This window comes from Monodon monoceros, unplaced genomic scaffold (assembly GCF_005190385.1).
Source record: "Monodon monoceros isolate NGI ecotype Baffin Bay Population unplaced genomic scaffold, NGI_Narwhal_1 Super_Scaffold_8, whole genome shotgun sequence".
NCBI classification, from domain to species: Eukaryota; Metazoa; Chordata; class Mammalia; order Artiodactyla; family Monodontidae; genus Monodon; species Monodon monoceros.
In genome coordinates this window covers 37,040,453-37,060,303 of record NW_021703785.1, presented here as the reverse complement: position 1 = coordinate 37,060,303, position 19,851 = coordinate 37,040,453, and the positions used below count along the sequence as shown (strand labels likewise).

General features: G+C 35.7%; 1 protein-coding gene across 2 annotated transcripts in view; it reads left to right on the top strand.

Moving 5' to 3' along the window:
* PCDH9 (protocadherin 9) overlaps nucleotides 1–19,851 on the top strand; it is a 969,142-nt gene that overhangs the window by 224,224 nt on the left and 725,067 nt on the right. The window lies entirely within an intron of this gene.

The window sequence follows — 19,851 nt, the reverse complement described above, 5'->3', positions numbered from 1 at the left end:
GTATTCTTCCTTGTATGCTAGTAGTTGTGCAGTACAGCAATATAACTTAAGCAGTTGTCACTTTGCATCTTGAGTTTGAAGCTTGACTAGGTCTGCATTGGGTAACATAAGAATGAATTGCACATTGAATGACAAGAAATGGAAAGGGAGACTGAAACTTAGATAAAGGAATAGGTTTCTTTTATTTCATGTAGGCAAAGGGGAAAAAAAAGATAATAGAAATGCCAAATTATAATGCGCAGATATTTATATAATGAAGACATTCACACTTAATTGTATACTTTGTTTGAATTGTCTAGTTTTACTTCAGTTTTCTTCTACTTTTTTTCACTGTTTTTGTTTTTGTTTTTTTTTTTGCGGTACGCGGGCCTCTCACTGTTGTGGCCTCTCCCGTTGAGGAGCACAGGCTCCGGACGCGCAGGCTCAGCGGCCATGGCTCACGGGCCCAGCCGCTCCGTGGCGTGTGGGATCTTCCAACCCGTGTCCGCTGCATTGGCAGGCAGACTCTCAACCACTGTGCCACCAGGGAAGCCCCTTTCACTGGTGTTTTAACTGAAGATAGAAATCTCACATATTCAGATTTTGTGGGCTCAAAGCATTTCATACACCAAATAAAAATTTTCCAAACTCCCATATGATTCAGGTTAGCAGATGACAGATACACAATCCATTTAAAACCAAACACATTGTTACTGGTGTTATCATGATGATTCTATTCCCATTACTCTGCATATGATATATTATAACAGGCTGGATTGATTTATTTGACCTCTTGTCAGATATTTGTTTATTGACTGAAATCTACATGGCATTTTTCCCTCTGGGGATTTGGCTAGTATATAAAAGCAACATGCCAACTACATATTTTACTGTTTTTATTTTTCCAGCTGCTTTCTTGATGGACAGTCTGTTCCCGATTTTTGTCTTTGCTTTGCAATCAGTTTGGGAAGAAAGGAATATCTGCATTTCAGCTCCCAGTGTGGGGATACTTTTTCAGGGGTTCAAGCCTCCTGATCCATATTTTGCCTCCTTAGTAATCCAGACAGATATAGGTATTTCTTGGGTTGCTATGGATTCAACAAAGCTTTACTTGAGCAGTGAATCCAAAAATATTTTTGTCTGTCAATGTACTTCACTCCTATTTAACTGCAGCTTGTGTGGCTGGTGGGGAGAAGGCAGGTGGCTGGATGCATTGACATTAGTCACACATGACATAACATAGTCAAACTGGGATAAGTGAGTATCACACAACCAAATAAAAACTTTGTTGTTGTTTTCTGTATTTTTTTTTACAGATGGATTCTGCCTATGAGCAGTACTTGATTTTTAGAAGAAAGAAACATATGCTACACACACAGACTAAAAACATAACTTTGTACATGTGCATTCTGAATTATAAAATATAATAGTCTTATTTGCAGAAAACTGATAAAAAACATTTTCACTCAAACTTAGAAAATGGATTCATAGCTAAAGAATTCTTAGTTTGCAGATGATTGAGTGTGCCCAATAAAGAAAATTATTAGACAAAAGCCACCTGATCCAGCTACCATACCCATCGAGGCACTCTTCTTTCCCAATTATCTGTCTGTCATGTGGGCAGAACAGTTTGACCTTTGTCCCTGGAGCGCACCTGGTACTCCCCTTTGCTGCCTCTGAAGTTCTGCTCTGTTCCCTCCAGGATTCTGCCGAAGCTTCCTCTCTGCCCTCCAGATATCTGTGTCTTCTCTAACACGTCCACTGTCTACCATAGCTTGAGTTATTCTTCTTCTCCTGCAGCATTCACTGAATACATCCCCTGGCCATTGCGATGTTCCGGCCCTAGGAAGACACCAATGAAAGAATACATGAGCCTTCCCTCATGACCTTACAATCTTGTGGGAGAGCCACAAAAAGCAAACATTACAATAGAAATATATAGATAGCAAAAAGAAAGGACCTACTGCCTGAAAGAAGGTGTTGGGAAAGGCCTCACAGGCAATTATTTGAACTGACATTTTGAAAAAGAGAAGATTCTCATGTGAACTTTGGGAGGGAGTGCATTTCAAGAAGAGGAGAAAACATATGTCATGAATAATGGGGCTGTTCAAGGAGCAGTACTCAGCTTAGGACTACGTAAGGGAAAAGTGAGAAACAGGCAAGACAGGTGAGGATGGTTGTCATGAGACTAGATATTTGTGAAGTCATGAGATCAGGAATGTTCTTATTTGCCAAATAAGTGAAGTTCAAACTTTATAACCATTTCAATTTAGGGGGAAGGGGTGACATGCTCATATTTAAATTTCAGAAAGAAAATTTAGTTATCAGGATGCATTACTGAGTTTAGAAGCAGAGAGACTAGAACAGGGAGCATTACAATGCCGAAGTAAGGGATGAGAGATTGCTGAGGTGTTTGGAAGACCGTGTATGGAGCTTGAAAACATATGGAGAATGAAAAGAAGGAGGGGTCTAGGAGAGAGATGGCAAATAATACTGTGAATACTATCTCTTCCCTCCTTGTACTCATAGGCACAGTGCTAACCAATCAGAGTAATCACTGTAACTAAACCTGGTTTTGGCTCAAGAAAATAACACTTCTGAAAGCCACCCCCAATTAATCAAGGAGGCCAAGTGAGGGGACATATATTTGCTACTAGTGAGATACGGTGACTCCTAGTTTATCGATTCACTGGGGAATCTCATGTGAGAATATGTTGTTTATTAAGTAACTCATTATTTGGCCATCCCGTTTATTGTCATGCCACATATTTTGTTTATTTATGTTCCTCTTGAAATGCAATATGAATCTCTCATTTTTAATTAATTTTACCCATTTATAACTCTTTTTCTAACTAAATTGCAGGTTCATTTGAAACCCCAAAGATGTTATTTACCAACATAACTTTTGTTTTTTCAAACATAGTTTGCACATAATTAGCAATTAGTCCACGTTTGCTGAATGGATTTGTTAGCCATTTTGACTATCACAAGACAATGTGTACAGAATGGTGACACACAAAATATATTGCATGCTAGTGATAGGTGAATTGCTTCAAATCAAACAAAATTTGGTAAAATCAAAAAGAAAAAACAGTAACAGTAAAAAGTGGGATTACTACTAATCAAATGAAGGTATGTAAATATGTCTAGGTTAAAATGTTCTTAAATCCAGCTGAGTTGTGTATCTGTGGGTCTTTGAAGTTGTAATTTTCTCTCACCTACACCATTACTTCTAACTAATATGTACTTTCTGGAGTACCAGTCTGAGATTACTGGATTTGTAATTTTCTCTGTGCACAGCAAAAACTTTTAACATTTCTGTCCCTACTTCACTACTGATAAGCTCACATGCACTATAGTTTTAATTACTCATAGACTGTTCAAAGCAAGAATTTTCTTAAATTCCTGAAGATTTTGTAATTCTTGTTCTGTGAGAAGTTGTTGAAGACAGGCATTATTTTACATTTGGGATAAATTTAAGTTCTAAAAATACTAATACAGTAAAAATGTTTTAACTATGATTTATCCTTCATAATCCCCCTTCAGAATTGAAACAAAAAATGTAAAAATAGAACCGTCTCCTCAGTAAACCTGGGATCATGGGCACATGCACAGTAACAGGTGGGTACCTCTCCTTTTCCCCTCATGATGCCCATCTGCTTGTACCCATCTGCCTTATCTTTGTAAACAGGGATATTTTAAACTGTAAGGGAATATCAATGTCTGTAAATTTCTTAGAGAGCAAGATTTATTTAGATTCCCAAAAGTGACAGTATAATTCACTTAAAGTGAAACTTCATTTATAGTAAAGCCGAATGAACATTCAGATATCTAAAATGTATTGTGTTGTTTAAATTGCATTTTTGGTTTATACAGAGCCACTTTTCTTGGAGCAGGTTTTGCTTATGAAATCAAATTGTATTCTACTCTATTTCTGTCTAACAGATCACGGTTCTGCCCTAAATGAAATCATTCTATTTTTCTAAACAGAGGAAGACAGGACATGGCCAGCTTTGTCTGGCTTGCTCCTGATTCACATTTGCCCACTATGAGCAGCTTCTTCTTTGTATACTATGGCTATTTCAATAGCATTCACATTGTTAAATTCAGAACTATTGGTGGTTGCACTGATTGTATTGCCCTTCTGAGAGTGCTAGAAATGTTCTCAGAGGACAAAAAAATGTCTTGCAGAAAATATCATTGAGCACTTAATGGGTGCCCTTGGGTCCTATGTAGTAGGTGCTATTACTGAAAAAGACTGCTGTGCAAAGAGTACGTTCTTGGAGGCTTATACAGTGAATTATCATGTGGAACCTACACATAAATATAATAATATGAAAGAGAAAATGCTTTTATATCAAATCAATATTGTTATATGAGATTACTGCTAAAATATTAGCCATGAAACAAGTCAAATGTGCTTGTATTCTGGCTTGGATGCGTAGTAGATTCGGTGATGTAATGGGTCAATGAATTCTTGGAGAGAATATGGGGAAAGTACAAATAAAATTTACTGAGTTGAGACCAAAACTCATTTTCAAGAAGTTCATTTGCTGAGCTCTATAGAAGACTTGTAAGATTGTAAAGCTTGAGGTAAATTGGCAAGATGATTGGGGAAATGACACAATAACTTCCTCACATCGAGGTTTTGAGCCAATCTACTTATTTGTGAATCCAATTTATCAAATTCATCTCAAATTATATAGCTTGCTTTTCCTGAGTAGTTTAAATTGTCTTACAGACATTATCTCATTTGTCCTCATAATGAGATGGGAAGCTACTGTTGAATGAATGCTTTATGGAGTGTATATGTTAATGAATGGAAATTCAAAGTAAGTGTGTTTAATCCTTACTGTGTCACCCACTGGCTTTGTGACAATGATAAGTAACTTAACCTCTATGAGTCTTATTTTCTTTATCTCTACCATGGAGAAATATTAAGACTTTTCACTTAATAGCATGGGGCGTATTGTAAGAAGTCATGCCGATGTTCAAGAACATTCTTAGAATTCTTCTGAAGAAAAGACATCCACTAAATTTTAATAAACTTAAAACTACACTAAAGCATGTTTTGCTATTGAATTAACATCATCTAAAGGCAGCATATTCTTATAGATATTAGAATGATTTTAATTACTGAAATTATTTTTTAAAACATTTCTTGAGTCAGAAATACTTACCTGGAGCTGTGCTGGTGTGAGAATCACAGAGATGAATGATATGGCTGCCGCTTTCAGGAAGTTCTAACTAGAACAGACATGGTAAGAACATAATGAAACAGGAGTGGAGAGCTGTAAGTACTGGTGTGACCAATGTGCCATGGGAGCAGAGACGAAATAGAGATTCATTCTGCTTGGGTGGAATAAAAGGAACAATTATGCAGGAATAGAGAGCAGAAGAAGAGTTTTGGACGAAAATGTAAAAGATCTGAATAGCAGATGTAGACCGAACCCTTTTAATAGAACCATCAAAATTTTTAAGTTTCTTGAGTCTGATCAATGTATTTAATCTGTTCTATGCATCTGTAATTGTGATGGTGGTGAGAAAAGTAGATTAGAAATGAGTTGTGGAAAGACATAGAAACAGAGAAGGATAATTCAAATAGGATTTGATGATTTCTAAGTTGAGTAATGGGGTGGCTGGTGATACCATTAACCAAATATCAGAAGTAAAGAGGGGAAGCAATAGAAAGAAAGGAATAACAGAGTATGATTTTTCTAAATTGTTTAATATTCTTCTGTATCTATATTTCAATCTTAAAATTCAGGTTATATTTTTAATATCAACCCAAATATCTGCAGTTTTGACAGATGCCTATGTTTAGATAACAGTAGAGCCATGGAGACCAATGTGCCTGTCCAAGGAGAATAGGGGGAGAGAGAATACAAAAGAGTGAAGACCAAATCCAAATGACATTTAAGGGGTTATTCACAAAGGAGGTGCCCATGTAGAAAGCAGAAAAAAGCTGTAAATGAAAAGCCAGAAGTGAATAATGCCATGGAAACTCTAGAAGAAAATCTCAACAAATAAAAAGTGTCCCATTGTTAAATACTTCAGTGATATCAAAGGAACTTGATGGAGACCAAAACTCATTTTGTAAGAGCACTAATTGATTTTAGGAATTGACAATTACAAATTCACTGTAAGGTAGGAGGCAATGGTTATCTTATAGTAAAAAGAACATAAAGCTAGCCAGTTAATTCGAGAAGTATAGTAACTAAGGGAAGGAGAGATGGGACTGTTATTTGAAGAGAAACTAGGCTCAAAAGAGATCTTTGACAACAAAGGATGGTTTAAAACATCTACAAGTAAATTAACTGTGGATGGAGGCAATGAATTTCAGGAGGGAGAATACAGCATTCTTAGAGGAAAGCTGCAAGAAGCAAGAGAGAGGTAAGATCAAAAACACAGTTCAAAACTAATTGAGCCACTTCTTCACAAGAGACCTTTAAAGGAGTTGGCTGCTTTAAAGGAGTTGGTACAGAAATAGGTCACCTGCTGGAGGGTTGGTTATGTGTGTGGGAGAGGCGGGAATAGATATTTTGGGTAGGGTGCTTATAACTCAGAACTTTGTTAAAGGAAATGGGAAAGGAAGCTGAGTAGATGTAATTATGGTACCTGGTAGCACTGAGATAAAAGCAGTGATTTTTTCAAAGGAAATCCAGACTCCAGGTAAAGCAGAGCAACAGAGAGAATGTTCTGAGGGAAAAGTTTGAGGATATCCCTTGTATTTTAGCAAGCAAATTAAAGTTCTAGAGGACACAATCAACCTAGAAAGGATATTTTACAAAGAAAGAGAGATTAAAGGTGTAGCACGGTACTGTGCATGAGCTGCCCATGGTTGTTTCTACCCCTACAAACTGCCAGTTCTTTGTTTTCACAGAGGACATCAATGTGAGACAATGTTATTAGTCAGGCCCAGAACAGCTGTGTGGGAATAATATTCTAGAAAGATGTGTATGTTGGAAGTTATAGAAAGTGATGCTTCTTTTGGTGGAAAAGAGTAACTTGCCTAGGTTCAAAGAAGGCAAAAGAAGTTGTGCAGTTCTGACTGGTTTTAAATTTGAACAGGAAAATCTCTTTTGTGATCTGGGTTTTAAGGCTTCAAGTATGAAAGATACAGAACTGTTTCTGAGGAGCAAGTCAGCAGAGTTGGTATGGGCTGATGGCTGGAGTGTTGGTTACACACTGAGAATGAGAACAAGAGCATGGGATCCAGGGGATGCTCACCTCACAATGGCAACCCTTTCCCTCCTAGTGTCTGTCTTTCACCCTCATGGCCTTTTCTCTCTTGGCCACCTTAGCTTTTCTCATAGTTAAAATCAATAGTCTTATGTTAAACCTATTTTTCTCCAATTCAAAATTGCTTTCATGTTAAACCTTTTTTTTTTTTTTGCCGTACGCGGGCCTCTCACTGCCGTGGCCTCTCCCGCTGCGGCTCACGGGCCCAGCCGCTCTGCGGCATGTGGGATCTTCCCAGACCGGGGCACGAGCCCGTGTCCTCTGCATCGGCAGGCGGACTCTCAACCACTGCGCCACAGGGAAGCCCCATGCTGAACATTTTATTTCTCCTATTTAACCTCTGATTTTTTTCTTTATTCATCAGCTATGGGCAGAACTCATCCAAGGACAACCCATCAGGGATGAGTGAGTCTAACAACTGAGGGATTATAAGTGAGCAGGCTCAGTCTATGCACAAATCATAGGTTTTGTGGTCAACACGTGGGTTTCAAGGATATATTTTCAAATTAAGTTTTCTTATGTTTATAGTATATAAAAATCAAAACCTTGATCTACTTCCAGAGATCATTGATACTATTATATCAATGAAAAGAATCAGAGATGTGGAGAAAGAATTAGCCATAGTGGTTATCACAGATAGATAAATGGTTAAATATATATGTATGGCACATCCATAGAATGAAACTGTGATTTTTTTTTACTTAACATTTAATGCTATTGGAAACAAATGTTTATGTTGTAGTTTGCTAAACAAAAATAGGGTACAAAAGAATTATCCATATTTTAGCAGAAAGAAATGTGTGTGCATCTGTGTGTGTGTGTCTGTGTGTGCGTGTGTGTGTATTACAAGCATATGCTTAGGAAAAATCCTAGAAAAACTACAATATAATTTTCATATTGCTTATTTCTGAGCGGTCATTTCATGGGTGATTTATGCTTTTCCGATACATTCATCTAGATATGTTAAATTTTTTATAGTGACCGTGTATCACTTTTCTTATTAATGAAAAAGAATACTTATGTAATCACAGCTATAATTTTATGTTACAATTTTATGGCATACACATACACACACACACACTTCGACACATTGTCTGGTTTTCAAATGAATACAGTGACTTCACCTAGTAATTGGCCCTAATTATCTCCTGCAGGTCTGGGAAGTGTGTGCTTTTTGCCATTATGTCTAATGTCAGCCAATTTACACATAGGTCCTCTACAATTGATCTTCTGGGCCTTTCATGATATAATACTTAGAAATTTCTCAACAGTGTGACTCTTTAATCTTTCTATACACAAAAAAGTGAAATATTTGTCAATTATTGAGTGCTTCAGTGTTAACCATTTGATTTAGTTGGTTGGAGGAGGGGAGTGTAGGAGCATCACAATGATGGGGGTAGGAGCTGGATGAATCAGAGGCTGTCTTTGCTGTTCATAAGGTGGAAAGCAATGTGATTCACTAACCATTCAATTTATTTGTAGTCTTCCTGTTCATTAGTCCATGAATAGTATAAACTGGGTGAAACAATGATTCCGAATTTTCTTATCAGTGTTCATTCAGCAGGAGAAATCTTGAGGTCTCACTGTTTGTTTTGCTTTTTTCTTTCCTTCTTCCATCAATGATAAATTAGAAAAAATAATTAAATACTGTTGGTAATAACTTGCTTGTTGTACCTTGAAAAATAATGTAGTTCATTATAGAAAACTCAATGGCCAGGCTTATTCTCATTATTTTTCTTTCTCTCAGAAGCACACATGCACATGCATGTAAACATGCTACCAGATATTTAAACATTGTTTTGCTGATGTGATTATAGCCTAAATTTCACTAACTTTCATAGACATCAATCACACAAGTATTATTAAAAATACTATTAGAGAGATTAGAGTTATTGGGCTCTAACAGAGCCAGGTGCTACGTACATTCTGTGCATGAATTACACTTTGTTGATGGCTTTCAATATTCACTTGCTAATATTTATACTGGGTAATAATGTATTTTATAACTTTAAAAAAGGGTTAAATTTAATTTTCCATAGCTTAATATTCTGTTCAACAATTACCAATGGAATCACTTTTCAAAGATTCTGTTAATTCTTTCAAGATTTAATGCTTTTAAAAAACTATATAAGCAATAGGGTGATTTCAAAATTGCAAAAAGAAAGAAAGGAAGGATGGAAGAGAGAGAAGGAAGGAAGGAAGGAAGGGAGGGAGGGACTTACTGTTCAGCATAGAATGCTCTACTCAAAGCCAGGTCCTGATTTTATCCTTAGTTTCATGGTTTAGTTGATAATTGAACTGAAATATGTTCTCTTCATAAAACTTTAAAGAAGAGTGGCCATGCTGTTTTTCCTGAGTAAAAGAAAGATAAACTCAAAGCTAGGCAGTTTATTATTTTAGAGTAGGGGGTTGGTGATATTAGTAACCACCAAACCATATTTTCAAGGAACAGGTAATCTAAATCTATCAAGAGCAAAACCATTTTGCAGGATAATTTTGTGAAGAGCAGCCAACAACATTCAGCTCTCCAGCCATCAAGCATGGCTCTAAGTAACTTTTTTAATCTGTTGGAGCTTCTACTTTTCTATGTAACTTTCATCTGATCAGTCTTTTAGAGGCTTACCTGATTGAAAATGAAATGTCTCAGATCTTATGCCAATGGTCTAGTGATGTTTTATATGCGGACAGTCTCTTGTGTATCTGTGATGTGTTGGTGCTGCACAAGGCATTTAATTATTAACACACCAAAATATTCATTAGTAGTACAGTCACTTCTAAGGTATTAATTTAACAGATATCTAGTGAAAGCATTTTAGCAAAACTTCCATCTCCCAAAATAAGAATAAAATGCTTTTGTTTTAGAAAACTAGTAATTATTTTAGTAACCCTATTATGTAAGGTGAAAAAAAACACTTAATAAATGATAAAATTCTGGATTAAATTTTTAATAATATTCCTGTCTAGTAGACTTTAGACTGCAAATGTAGGATATGGATGCATATTTTTCTGTTTCCTCGTGGTTACATTGAATACAGCATGTGTCTAATAAGTACTGTGAAAGACTATTGTGTAAGTAAACATTTGACATTATTTTACCATAGATTAAAATGAGCAGTAAAAAATGATATAAGAAAACAATGTGGCAATATATTAAGCTGAGTCAGAAGTTGTTTTTGCCTACATGTTGTGCATATGTCTCAACTTCCTTTTTCTTTGGTTTTATACTGATGTAGGAAATTGTATGTCACCTCTCTCTAGGTCACATGAATATTATGGTGAATATTACAATGTCTGTGAATTTTTTTTGAATCCATAGAAGGGTAACTGGCAAGGAGTAAGAACTAAATATTTAATCTTTCTGGTTCAGAAAAATGTAACTCAAATAGCCCCACAGGTGACTTTACCCATTAGTTTCTACCTCCTGCCAAAGGCAACTGATCTGAGTTTGAATTACTTTTCTTTAAATTGGTATAAAGTCCAGTAGGAATGTTAATGTTCACTGGGGTTTATCTGTCATGGTGGATAGGAAATCTCTGAGTGAGACAAGTGTTGTCACAAATTGGCCAATGCATATACTTGTAAGGGGAAGAATATTGCAAATAGGCCAGCACAATCTGTTATTATGGAGTTCTAAGTCTAATAGGACACTCATCAAAATAATAGCAATCATCACAATCAGTTAACTAGTATTTCATCAGTCTGGAAGCCATAAAAAATGACATTTCTGATATGCTTCAATGTCATTCTCCTGTCTTGCAGTGTACCTGTCCTGTTCGGAGTTGGTATAGTGTCCTTTTCCATGGTGCGGTTGTGCTATGACCCAGTGTGAGGTTAGCATCCTGCCTTGCAGGCTTTGTAGGCAACAGAGAGAAGAATAATGGTTGAAAGGGCCACCCCACACCCACTGCACCTCAACGTAATGGATTACAGCTTCTGGTTTAGCTGATTAAGAGTTAAGGTTTTGGGATCCCTTAGTTTGGAGTTTGAATCCTTACTCTGTATTAGCTGAGGGACTTTGAAGAAGTTACTTAACCTTTCTATGCCTCAGTTTTATCTTAAAACAACAACAATCATAGCACCAATAGTAGTAGCTTAGTTTAGGGAAGATTTGACGTTAGAATAAAATAATATGTATAAAGCCCTTAGCACAGTGCTTGCCAGTAAGTCTTCAATAAATATCAGCTGCTATTGTCATAGTTATTTTAATTAACTTGATTAACTTATTCTTCACATTTCCCTAACACCAATTAGCTAATTGCTAGATATATAATTTGGCAAAGTAACATCCAAAAGGATTTTACATTCATTCTCTTCAGAGAGAAACACATATAAAGAACAAGTAGCAACACAAAGCAGGAGACAACTGATAAAACAAGAACTACGTTAGTCTAGTAAATAAAGAAGTGGTCTTGGTAGTCAAGGATGGGTGGAATTTGCTGTGGGAGAGAAACAAGTGCAGAGCAAAGGCTGGAAAACTTACAGACTGTGGGGAACAGATCAGACAGGGTACAGAAATGAAAAGAAATTTAACATGCTCATAAGTCAGTGAAAAGTCCCAGATGCCTAGCAGTAGGAGAAGACCTTGACTTTGTGTGACTTGAAACTTATACATTTTAGGGCTCTCTTTAAGAAAAAAAGGAATACAAGTTAATTACTTTGTCTTCAAGGAGACCTGTGCAAATGAGGGGCCTTGAAACTGATGTTTAACTTCACTGTAAATCCACATCTATCTGACAAGAGAAGTATTCACCAAGTGTGATAAAATGAGTAGGGTGGCCTTGGTTATGGACAGCTCTGAAATCCTAGAAGAGGAGTTTAGAGCTATGTGTTAGAACAATGTTTCTCAAAGTGTACTTCCAAGGAACAGCACCATCGGCCTCAGATAGGAACTTGTTAGAAAGGCAAATTCTAGGCCCAACATCAAACCTCCTGGTTCAGAAACTTTGAACCAGCAACCTGTGTTTTAACGAGCCCTCCTGGTGATTAAGATGCCTGCTAAAGTTTAAGAATTCACCTTGCTAGAAGATAGTCTCTGACTAGCCTATAATTAAGATGAATTAAGTAATGGCAAGCTCCGAAAGAAAGGGGTTCAGGCACATTATACGTATTCGGCATTGGCTAGATGAGAGGCAGGTAGGCGAGTGATATCCTGTTACATTGTTAGCATATAAGGAGATATATAGGTAAAAGGGAATTGACTAGGTTTGATTGCTGCATTCGAGTATGAAGGAGTTTTATTTCAGGATAAGTCCAGGTGTCCAGGTTGCTTTGGACAGCAACAATGAAGTCAGGAGGGGTCGTTTGCTGGAAGGAGAATATGAGGTTGGTGTATGGGAGAAGGTATAGAAAATTCTGCTTTAAACGTAGTTAGAGACCCAGACCAAGACATGTTCAGTGCATGTTATAAATTCTTTTCAATTCTGTCCTAGAGGTGTCCCCTGGAGTTTCAGTTTAATGGTAGGACTCACTCAAGGCTGACATCCCCCCAAATCTGGTGTCCCAGGGAGGGGCAAGAGGAGGTCTTCAAGACGTGGGCTGCAGTAGGTGAACTAAAGATGCAAGACTAGAGGGAGGCAGGGGATGGACCTCATCAGTTTCCTAGGGTCCTCTCTACTCAAAGCAGACAGGAGTTTACACCAGGATGGGGGCCCTGAATAGACTGGGGAGGAGGAGGCAAATCTAAAGATGAGAGAACTGTAGAACCACTCAGAGGCATTGGAAATGAAGTTTGAGATTTTACAAGAGCATGGATTTTTGTTGTTGTTCCCTTTCATTATTTATAAGTCAAATAAAGGAGAAAAATAGTTACACTACCTGGAGTGGTATAGCATTTTCTATGTTTCCACAACTTTTATTGTTTTATATATATATATATATATATATATATATATATATATATATGTATTCTTTTAGCAATTGCATTGTATAAGTAGGGCCAGTATTATTATCCTTGTTTTTGTGGTGAGAAGAGGGAGGCCCAGAAAAGGAAAAATGACCTCCATCAGCTTTAAAAAAAAATTCTGGTTTGAGCATGCTGACCCTGGGATACCAGTGAGATATTTAAGTAAAAATATGATAGCCAATGTGGTAAAAGGGACTGGAGTTTGTTGCAAGGACTGGAAGTACAACGTTAGCATATTTCCTGGATGGCAATATAATACAAAACAATATGTAAGTACACACCCTCCTCACGCCACAAAACAATAAACTAACAATTTTACAGATTGTGCACTAGCTGATTTCTTTTTTCTCAAATTGTTTACATAGAAAATAAATGTGATACAGTTCTTTTCCCAGTGGGTAGCTAGTACTTAAAAGAAATTCCACTATAGTGGAATAGTGGTTTTTACTTTCCAGTAACTTTGAATAGGCTCTAGCAATTCTAAATACTATGGAGAATGTAAACAGAAACAAAGGATTTTTTGAGCACTTTTCATCATTTTGTTCCATATTATTATGGTACTGTTTCATTCTCTTATTCCAAAATCAACATATTATATCTAGTGCTGATTGGGAATTATTCTAACTTTAATAAAATGTGCCTATTTTATTTGTATTTTTGCAATATATACATAATAAATATAGTTGTGTTTTATGATGGATGCCAATATGAATGGTGAAATAAGCTTTGATTAGAAGCCTTGTCTTTGTGTACTATCACATAAGACCAGAAGCATTTTTCACTTACCAGTTGTTTTCAAAGCAGTGATATACTTGCATTCTATGTCTTTAATGGCGTAAAATTGATATATTCATAATGGCCCAACCACTTTCAAATTGGCTGCTATACACTTTAGGAAAGACACCTGAATACAAACGTTAGCCTTAGGCACAAGCCATGCACTCAGAGGTGCATAGGTCCTGGGCTTTGGTCACACAAATTGCATTAGACAAAATGAGGAACATGGAAACAGAAGTGAACATTACCTGCACGCACAAATGAGGATTCTTATTCAAATTCCACTGCATGGCCTGAACATAGTATGAAGTTAGTAACTTTATGCTGAGTGAGTGAAGAGAAGTTATTTATTCCTCTTTCTCTCTTCTGTGCTCACAACTCCTTAGGAAATTCAGAGAGGATTGTGAGTGTTTTCAATTATGCCACAAGTGCTAACAACTGAAAATAATTTCTAAGCCAAATCAATATAGTCTTTATATACATAAAATTTTTAAAAATCATTTATTAACACATATTCTAAGTTGATAAATTAAACATAATTAATGTTTTAAAAAATAAATATTTCTAAACCACTCATGATCTCACTATTTTACCCTGAGTAATGTTTGAACTCTTGCTTTTTCTTTACATCTTTGTGCTCAGACATAAATGTATTTGCAGATTTATTATCTTGACAGGTAGAACTTGTTCATTATTTTTAACTTAAAATTATATCTTAAATATTTCCGAAGGTTTTCACGCTTTTAATAATATTACAATAATGGCTGTACAATACTCAATGTAATAACACTGAATTGATACTTTGAAATATATCTAGCCATTCCAGCTCTTGTCATAGATATTGCTGCTATGAAAAGTTTTAGAGAATAGCTCTTTCTACGGTTATAATCTTAGGAAATGTTTCCAGAAAAAAATGTTGATGCTGTCTTGAATATTTCCATGTAATATATTCACACATTGGAAGTATTGTTGAAGCTTGAATATATATATAAACACATTGGGTCTTAACATTGGAGGCCAAATTAGGCTTAGATGGATTTCTTCCTTTGAAAAGTATTTTCCCTTTAAAATTATATCACTTCCCTTTGAAACTGAATTATTTATTATATATTTGAAACAATATATGAAATTATGCTTTCCTTTAGAGTTATGTTGTTATTTATACCTTATTAAAATATATAATGTACAGTTCAGTTACTATGTCTAATAATAAAATATTAAATATAGTAATATTTACCTCATAATAGGAATTAAATAAGTGAAAACTGCATCCAAATTAATGGTCCCAAAGAGATGTTTTCAGAAAAAAATGACCTTAATCCAATTTATAAAGCTAAAAAAAACCCCTGTTTTTAAATATATCCCTTCACTGATCTTCCCTCATCTTCTAGGTTATTGCGTTCCAAATGATGGTCCAAGGATCAGTGTGGAAGAGACTATATAAAATCACCAGGGATGTGGCTAAAAATAGTTATTTCCAGATATTATCAACCAAATCTTTAGGGGTTGAGGCTTGGTATTTTTAATAAGTTCCCCAGGTAATTCTGATAATTTCAGACAGAATTCAGAGCCAACGGCCTAGATTACCAGAGACGCCCACTCCATTTCTATCCTGGTTTTATGTTTCTTACATCCTGCCACAGTCCATCCTCCACGCTTCAAATAGATTGCATTCTCTTTGGTCTTGGACTTAAGGTATTATTTTATTTCTCCCTATAAAATTCAGTTTTTGTCTCGTTATGTAATGATGCCTGCTACAGTATTTCTTTTTAGATTTATCATCTGACCCTTATATAAAACCATTCTGGATATAGGGCAGGACTAAATAGCTATGAAGGAAGCAGAAATATATTACTATGTAAAAGACCTTGAAATACCTTCTTCATCCCTTGCTTTCACTGATAGAATGCAATCATCACCTACTACCTAGCTAAATTCATTCCCAGTGTTTGAGAATTAGAAATGTGCATATTGTCTCTGGAAGACATTTTAAAATGTACATATTGACAGTATCATAGTTTAATTGAAAATGATTGCCTGAAAAGGAGTTTGTAAGCAAGGAAACAAGATGATTCATTGGATCTGTGATGCCAACCACAAGAAGCACACAAGGAATGTTTGAGGGAAATGAGGGTTACTTTACATTTTAAAGTGGGAGTGGGGGAGGGAGAAGGTAGTCTGAAGACAAAGTGATAAATGGTACAGAGTTGTGCAGAAAAGCCCATCTAATCCTGTTTTGGCCTAGGTTTACTACCAGCCAAGCACACTTACCCAAACCCTCAAAATGGAAAACCATCCATTTGAAGCAAACTCAAATAATAAAGTCCATTCATTTTCACCAAATCAATTTCCCCTCCTGAGGGCTCTTCTTACCACTTTTCCATAGAGATCTTAGTTCTGAGGAAGTGACTCAGCAGGCAAATGGATGTTCCCATAAGCTGAGATGTCTGTGACTCTGCTTGCTTTAGTTTTTCAAATTTCCTCCAATCTCCTGTGTGAAGTTTTTGAACAGGAAACACCTGCTGCTCAATCTCTTCCTCCTGTGTCCACCTCTTTCCAAAGGGGCACTTCTTTAATATTCGCTAAGTACAGAAAGGAGGAAGAACATCCCACAAATAATTTGGAAAATAATATTTATTGCTAGGTGACCACCTCAAAATACACCTTTTTTTAAATTAGATGTTGACATTTTCAGTTAGAAATAACTGACTTGAAGATTTATTGGCTAATGCTAATAACAACAACAATGACAACAGTTAAAGCATTTATTTATCTGTTATCATATGTCAGGAAAAACAAGAGCCTTAAATAAAATAGCTCATTTAATCATCCCTTAAATCCCATAAATCTAATATTTTATCCCTCTCCTCTTTATGCTAAGGAAATTCAAGCACAAATAATTCAAGAAATATCTCCCAAATCACATATTGATCAAGTGAGAGAAACTGGATTCCAATCTGGACTCCATGGAAGCCTGCAATCTACTGCTCACTGCCAAACATATTTTAATCATATTTCTTTTAAAATTTGTTCTTTGTAATGATATGTTCATAACAATTGCAAGATACGAATTTCTTTTTTATTTAAGAAACTCATATTTTGTATGAATATTTTAAAAGAATCTAATTAATGTATTGTGAAAAGTTTTTAATCTATAGTGTGGCTTTTAACCATATGTTTGCACAAAGCAAATAAATTATATCAAAGAAAAAAAGTTATTTTTTTCCTCTGAGACTGTCTCCCCTCTATGGAATAAATCAGGGCCCTGATAACACCACATTGCAGAATACAGGCATTTTTCAAAGGCATTTTTCTCTTCTCAGTTTCTCAAAGAACTTCATCAAAACTAATGGGACTATAGAGAAGATTTATCAGAGGCTCAGTCAGGTCTGTGAGAGCTCCCCTGCACGTGGGAACAGGCACATCCATCTGCCTTCCCTTGAGGCTAGTCGGATAGAGAACTCATGGCAGGTATGATGCCTTCTAAAGAGACTAATTTTTTAAATAAAGCCTCTTTCTTCCTATGCTATTCTCTAATAATGAGTAGCAATCATTAAAATACTTCCCGTAAAGCGTTATTTAATTTTGTAGTTATAATGGATAGACTAAAGAGTGAAATATCTTAAGAGTGTATCATGACTAATTTTGCATCTGGGACAGACTTTTTGGCAGTATATGAAGTAATGAAAGTCCCTGCTTCATACTATATTGGTTCCCTCTTAATCTTCATTTAAATAATTGGATGTGATGTTCCTAAGTCTATTTCAAGTCTACTAACATTAGATTTAGTTTATAATATGTGTATCCATTAGGGGGCTGCTTATGATGAAGAAAAAACATCTTGTGTAGATACCCTCAGATAGAATAAGAGATTAAACTGTGAGGTTAAACTTTTGTTATTATAGTTCCTTAAAATAATATAATGATAACATATATTAAAAATAAACATACTGTAGAATGAGGAGATAAATCAATTCAATCTGTTCCCTATCTCCCTATTTCTTAAATTTAAACTGTTATTCAAAGCTCAGTATAAGGGACCGGAATTTGAAAGTTTTTGGAATAAATGACTTTTTAGAAGTCAGATAATATTTTTGTTGCAAGAAAATAATTTGTAAATTTGCTTTTAAAATATAACAATATGCTTTATACAATGGATTTCTAAATCGTGTGCACTTACTATATATATGTATGTGTGTACACGTATAGTTGTCAGAAACCTCCATAAACAGACAGTTTGGGGAACTGTGGAAAACAAGTTTGGATAAAGGCCACTAAAATGCAGGGGGGGTTCATAAATGATGTTTGACTATTAAAAACATCTCTGTCCAAACGTAGTTGTTATATTTAACAGTAAAACAACAACCAAAAAGCCAAAACAAAAACCAAACAACAAAAACAGGCTTCAGGTTCACATAGTAACTATAGAAATGCCCAGAGGTAGGTGGCCGGAAAGAACCAGATAGACTGATAATTAAAGGACAGATCAGTTTATCACTTTCTGCATGATACTTTCCATCAGACACAAAAAGAGCGTAATAAACCTGATAATTAAAAGTATAGTCACATGGCAAATGAATAGAAAAAAAGGAACTTTGTAGAAAATTAACCTCTCTTTTAGGAAAGCTAACTTTGTTTCAGTTAAAGTTAAGTTATAAGTAATTAGATTGAGCACATCATTAAGTCCCATTTGGAAACCAAACAGAGATAATCATTGGTCTCTAAAAATTGGTAGTTATCTTCTTAAAAAGAGAAAAAAAATAAGAAATGGAAAAAGTAGATATCTTAGACTCACAGCTAATTGTCAAATTCCTTTCAAAAACAAAATAATGACATTTAGGGCTGACTCAATACATTGAAAAATTCAGTCTTGAACATATTTGATTGCCATTCTAACTCAGTATAAAATATTGTTTCATGTACACATCTAGATGATATGCATTTTGACATAAATTTTGAGAACTTTATATCTTTTTTCATTTGAGTTAAATTAGGAGGATATTGAATGGCTTATGAATTTATTTAGGCAATTAAAAAATCCTTAGTATAATGTTTTAGTGTGAGCTTACTGATATAGCAAATTAGATTTTTAAAATAAATATTTCTCTTAATTATTGCTGTGTTGTCCATATTTCAGTAATTGATAGAGTGGTTTTACATAAAACTAAATTTTTTTTTTTTTTTTTTTTTTTTTTTTTTTGCGGTATGTGGGCCTCTCACTGTCATGGCCTCTCGCGTTGCGGAGCACAGGCTCCAGACACAGAGGCTCAACGGCCATGGATCACGGGCCCAGCTGCTCCACGGCATGCAGGATCCTCCCAGACCGGGGCACGAACCCATGTCCCCCGCTTCGGCAGGCAGACCCTCAACTACTGCACCACCAGGGAAGCCCAAAACTAAATATTTTGAATCTTTTACAAATAATTACTTCAAGGAATTCTGAAAATAAAGACATTCTACAGAAAAATCTAACTTTCCTACTTTTTTGGTTCTAACTGTTTCTGGGGACAATGGGAACAATTTCTCAGCATTATTTCAAATAAGAAATATTTATATTACAAATGATATAATACAGGAGAAACATACATTAATTTTGTACATGAACCTGGAGGCATAATAAATAAGCTGAAAAATCTTCCTGACAATAGCTGAAGTTTTACAAGCTTCCTGCAGAATAGTCACCTGTGTTGATAGAAATTAAAACCAGGAGAGTAGGAAGTAAAAGCTTGAAAAGCTTAATATATCAAATGCATCCATGTTTTTGGAATGTCTCTGAGCTGTCTCTGGAAGATTAATCTCTTGAGCAGGGTACCTGGGATTCAGTGTTACCAAGGGGGACTCCCCTGTCCCCTCTATCCCATGAGGAGTACACGGCCCTGTCTGTTCCTCCTACTTCTTAGATCCCATGTTGCCTTCTCTCGGTCTTTCAGTCACAGCCAAACTCTGGTCCT